Consider the following 6,165-nt stretch of genomic DNA (forward strand, 5'->3'; position numbering starts at 1 on the left):
TAAGTATGGAGCCTGATTTACCCCTTGTAATTTTTTGTATTAAAAACACACATTTCTAAGGCCCTCGTTGTGAGGAAATCCATTGTGCGTGAAGAAAAATCACTCACTCGAAACCAAAATTTTCACGCCCAGTCTCGAGCCCAAACTGATTGCAAGTGCTAACATGCAGGACATCAAAGACCTAAAAGAGGAGTTGTCTAAATCTTTCTCAATGAAAGATATAGGTGATGCAAAGAGGATACTTGATATGAGAATATCAAGGGATAGGACGAAGAATACAATAAAGCTATCTCGAGAGGATTACATCAAGAAGGTACTAGAAAGGTTTGCAATGCAAAATGCAAAAACGGTTTCTACGCCTTTGGCTGGTCACTTTAAACTAACCAAGGATATGTGTCCAAAGACACAAGAGGAGATAGCCTATATGTCTGAAGTTCCATATGCTGCAGTGGTAGGTTCTCTAATGTATGCTATGGTCTGGACAAGTCTAGATATTGCACATGCAGTGGGAGTTGTGAGTAGGTTCATGGACAACCCAGCTAAAGAGCATTGGCAAGTTGTGAAGTGGATACTTAGGTATCTAAAAGGGACAACAACAAATGCTTTGTATTTTGGAGGAACTGATATTTTTCTAGAAGGGTATGTTGATGCCGATATGGCAGGTGACAAAGATACTCGAAGGAGCACTATGTCTTCACGGTTGGAGGCACAACAGTAAGCTCCACTTTAAAGCTATAGAAAGTGGTCTCACTTTCTACCACGGAAGGAGAGTATGTAGCAATGACGGAGGCAAGCAAAGAAATTATGTGGCTTCATAGAATTTTTAGAAGAGCTTGGATTCAAACAAGACAATTGTGTCTTGTACAGTGCTAGCCAAAGCGCTATCCATCTTGCAAAGAACTCAGCCTTGCATTCAAGGACAAAGCACATTGAGGTGAGATATCACTTCATACGCACTCTTTTGGAAGAGGGACAACTAAAGCTAGGAAAGGTGCATACAAGTGAAAATCCTACAGACATGTTTACAAAAGTGGGATTTTTCTCATCTTCAATTGGCATTCAAGGATAAGAAGCCAGGATAGAGAGTAGTCAAAGGTTTGGTTTGGAGATCAGTCTCCAAGTGGGAGATTGTTAAGTATGGAGCCTGACTTATCCCTTCTAATTTTTTGTATTGAAAATGCACATTTGTAAGGCCCCCGTTATGAGGACAAGCCATCATGCATGAAGAAAAATCACTCGCCAGAAGCCAAAAATTTTCACTCACAGTCTTGAGCCCAAGATTCAGATCGGCTTCGCCGGAATATTATGGCCAGATGGTGGCCGAAAAGTGGTATGAAAAGGACCGGTCGGTTGGCCGGTAGTAAATGGCCAATGGCCAGTGGAGCCAGTGGCCGAATTCAAAAGCGGACTTGTCTTCTCAAGGGCGGCCACACATGGGCAGAGGGTCCAATTTGGACTTATCTACACAAGAGTGGCTACACATGGCTACCTCTCATGAGAGAGGGCAACCCTTTTGGCCTATAAAAGAAGGCCTCTTCTATACACAGAAACATATTGTGAAGCATCGTGGTGCATTGTGAAGTTGGTGTGAGGTGGTGAGAGTAAAGCAAGGCGGGAGCTCTATTAAGTATAATACCTCTGTAGCCTACTTCTTGTTTGAAGTACTAAAGCCATTAAGTGGTTGATTTTCCATGGATGTAGCCCACATTGGGTGAACCACGTATATTGTGCTCTCTCTCTCTCTCTCTCTCTGTCTCTTTCTCTCTCTTTCTCTCTCTACTCTATAGTCTCTTGTGTGTGAAAATTATCTCTCTCCATCAAGTAATCTACTCAATTATCTACTTAGCTACGTCATATTTCCTAACAACTTGTATCAGAGCAAGGTTTGCTCGTAGCTAAATTATGTCAATGAAAGGATTTCCTGAATTGAGTGAGAGTAATGGCGGAGGAAGGGAAGATCAAGATTGAGAAGTTCAATGGTAAAAACTACCAACATTGGAAGATGCAGATTGAAGACTATTTCTACCAGAAGGAACTCTATTTGCTACTAGACGGTCATGCAAAGAAGCTCACAACAATGGCAGATGAAGCATGGATTGTCCTTGATCGAAAAGCACTGGGAACAATCTGATTAAGCTTGGCGTCAACGGTGGCCTTCAACGTTTTGGAGATGAAGACCACGGAGGACTTGTTGAAGTCACTTGACGACTTCTACAAGAAACCATCGGCATCCAATAAGGTATTTCTCATGAAGCGCTTGTTCAATCTAAAGATGACAGAGAATGGTTCAGTTGTAGAACACCTAAATGTCTTTAACACCAACATAAGTCAACTTCGATCGGTGAAAATAAATTTTGATGACAAAGTGCGAGCTCTCCTTATACTATCATGTCTATTGGATAGTTGGGACAGCCTTGTGATGGATGTAAGTAATTCTATCTCTGGCACAAATACTCTTAAGTTTGATGATGTTGTGGGTGTTCTCCTAAGTGAAGAAATGCAAAGGAGAAGCATAGGAGAATCATTAAGTGCTACACTGTCGGTGGAAACAAGAGGAAGGCCTAAGGAGGGGTTCAAAAACCAAAAGGGTCATGATCGCTGAAGACGGAGAAAGTCACGCATAAAGTCAGTTCTTGAATGTGGACCTGCGGCAAGAAGGGCCATGTCAAGAAGGATTGCTGGTTCAAGAAGAAGAAGGAGTCAAAGTCTCAAGACAACAAGCCAACATCAGAGGCCAATGTGGCAGGTAAAGTAGAGAAAAATGCTCTAATTCTCTCATTAGACAATGTGTCTAATTCTAAGATAGTAGATTCCGGGGCTTCATTCCATGGGACACCACACAAGCAACATTTCCAAGATTACACCAAAGGTAATTTTGGGTATTTATACTTGGGAGATTATGAACCTTGTGAAATTGTCAGTAAAGGTACAGTTTGTGTCAAAACTGCTAACAAAAATGAATGGAAGCTTAAAGATGTTAGGCATGTTCCTTCTCTTTGCAAAAATTTGTTGATCTCTACAAGACAATTGGACGATGAAGGTCACAACATTTCATTCGGAAACAAACGATGAAAGATCTCAAAGGGATCTTTGGTGGTTGCCAAAGGAGAAACGGCTGGTACACTTTACTTGTGTATTGTTAGCACGCAACCTTCAGCTTGTGCAGCAACTACAGAAGTCGACAGTGCGGTGTGACACTATCGGATTGGGCACATGAGTGCCAAAGGAATGCAAATCCTTCAAATAGAGAAGCTTCTACTAGGTTTGAAAGAAGTGGACTTGGAGTTCTGTGAAGATTGTGTTTATGGTAAACAAAAGAGGGTAGAATTTCAAAAATCTGGAAATGAAAGAAAAAATAAATACTTGAGTTGGTTCATTCTGATGTCAAGTACACCATCACTTGGTGGCTCATTGTATTGTGTAACATTCATAATCGATGCGACTAGCAAAACATGGGTTTATGTCATGAAGAATAAGTCTGATGTGTTTTCCATATTTTAAAGGTGGAAAGACTTTCTGGAGAATGAAACAGGTACTAAAGTTAAATGTCTCAGATCCGACAATGGAGGCGAATATTGCAGCCAAGTTTTTGAAATCTTTTGTGCTAGCAATGGCATTTGGAGGCAAAGGACAACCCCAAGGACACCTCAAAAAAATGGGATATGAGAAAGGATGAACATGACAATTATGGAGCGATCATGAAGCATGTGGCTACATGCACGCCTACCACTTGAAAGCTGTAAGTACGTCTGTGTACTTAATCAACCAGTCACCCTCAACAACATTGGATGGGGGAGTTTCAGAAGAGGCATGGACAGGTAAAACCAGTGAATTATGCATTTCTCAAAGTGTTTGGGTGTGAGGCTTTCATGCACATAGATAGAACCTAAGATCAAAGATAGATGCACAGTCCAAAAAGTGTTTCTTTATTGGCTATGAAAAAGGCGACTTTGGGTATTGCTTATGGAATCATGAAAATGGTAAAATATTTATAAGTAGCGATGTAATTTTTAATGAACAAAATATGTAAAAAGATTACTTGGAAAGAAAACAAACAAAAGAAATAGGTGATAAGTACATGGAGCTTGAGGACGGTGAAGACTCAAGGACTGCAACCAGTGACAATATGCAACAACATTAACCAAATGAGGAGCCTCAACCTATTGCCTGAAGATCTACAAGAGCAAGTAGACCTCGAGAAAGGTTCGTTCCATCTTTCAACCATCTCTTGATCTCAGATTCTGGAGAGCCAGAATCATATGAAGAAGCTATGCATCACGAATCCAAAGAAGAATGGATGAAGAGCATTGAAGTGGAGATAGACGCATTACATCACAACCAAACACGGGAGTTGGTTGAGTTGCACTACAGAATAAATGGGTGTATAAACTAAAGGAAGAAGAAGGTAGGAAGAAAATGTACAAGTCTAGGCTTGTGTAAAAGGATTTTCTCGAAAGAAAGGTATTGACTTCAATGAAATATTTCTCTTGTTGTAAAAATGAACTCATTTAGGCTTTTCTTAAGCCTTGTGGCTGCTCATGATTTAAATCTTGAGCAAATGGATGTAAATACGGCATTCCCTCATGGTGGCTTAGAGGAGGAAATTTACATGCTTCAACCAAAGGGGTATGAAGTAAAAGGTAAGGAGAAAATGGTTTGCAGATTAAACAAGAGTTTGTATGGTTTAAAGCAAGCATCAAGACAATGGTACTTGAAGTTTGATTGATGGATGTTGGATCACGGATTCACAAGGTGCAACTCGGATCACTGCGTCTACACGAAGAATTTGGGAGATGGGAAATTCATCATTCTAATGTTGTATGTTGATGACATGCTGATTGCAAGTGCTAACATGCAAGACATCAAGGACCTAAAAGAGGAGCTGTCTAAATCTTTTTCAATGAAAGATTTAGGTGCTGCAAAGAGGATACTTGGTATGAAAATACCAAGGGACAGGACAAAGAAGACAATAAAGCTATCTCAAGAGGATTACATCAAAAAGGTACTAGAAAGGTTTGTAATGCAAAATGCAAAAATGATTTCTACACCTTTGGCTGGTCACTTTAAACTAACCAAGGATATGTGTCCAAAGACACAAGACGAGATAGCCTATATGTCTAAAGTTCCATATGCTGCAACAGTAGGTTCTATAATGTATGCTACGGTCTGGACAAGTCCAGATATTACCCATGCAGTGGGAGTTGTAAGTAGGTTCTTGGACAACCCAAGTAAAGAGCATTAGCAAGCTATGAAGTGGATACTTAGGTATCTAAAAGGGACAACAACAAGTGCTTTGTATTTTGGAGGAACTGATATTTTTCTAGAAGGGTATGCTGATGCAGATATGGCAGGTAACAAAGATACTTGAAGGAGCACTACTGGCTATGTCTTCACGGTTGGAGGCACAGCAGTAAGCTCCACTTTACGGCTGTAGAAAGTGGTCTCACTTTCTACCACGGAAGGAGAGTATGTAGCAATGACGGAGGCAGGCAAAGAAATTCTGTTGCTTAATAGATTCTTAGAAGAGCTTGGATTCAAACAAGACAATTGTGTCTTGTACAGTGATAGCCAAAGCGCTATCCATCTTGCAAAGAACTCAGTCTTTCATTCAAGGACAAAGCACATTGAGGTGAGATATCACTTCATATGCACTCTTTTGAAGAGGGATAACTAAAGCTAGGAAAGGTGCATACAAGTGAAAATCATGCACACATGTTTACAAAGGTGGTCAATAAGGAGAAGTTTGAAGTACTAAAGCCATTAAAGTTTCCCGTGGATGTAGCCCACATTGGGTGAACCACGTATATCATGTTCTCTCTCTCTCTCTCTCTCTCTCTCTCTCTCTCTCTCTCTCTCTCTCTCTCTCTCTACTCTATAATCTCTTGTGTGTGAAAATTACCTCTCTCCATTAAGTAATCTACTCAATTATCGACTTAGCTATGTCATATTTCCTAACAAAAAATACTTAGAGGGCCTTCGCACGGTGCATTTGAAGCCTTGGAATTGTTTCAAATTGTGCATTTTTACCCTTCATGCGGTGCGTTGGATGAAAGTTTCTTGAAAACGAGGGCTTGCGTTCCTTTTCACAAACTTTTGCGTAAACAAAAAATGTTTACAGAACTATGCCTCCGCTGACTTCTTGTAGCCAGTTTTGTTGGCTGTTTG

This window comes from Adiantum capillus-veneris, chromosome 10 (assembly GCF_014529385.1).
Source record: "Adiantum capillus-veneris isolate H3 chromosome 10, ASM1452938v2, whole genome shotgun sequence".
NCBI lineage: Eukaryota > Viridiplantae > Streptophyta > Polypodiopsida > Polypodiales > Pteridaceae > Adiantum > Adiantum capillus-veneris.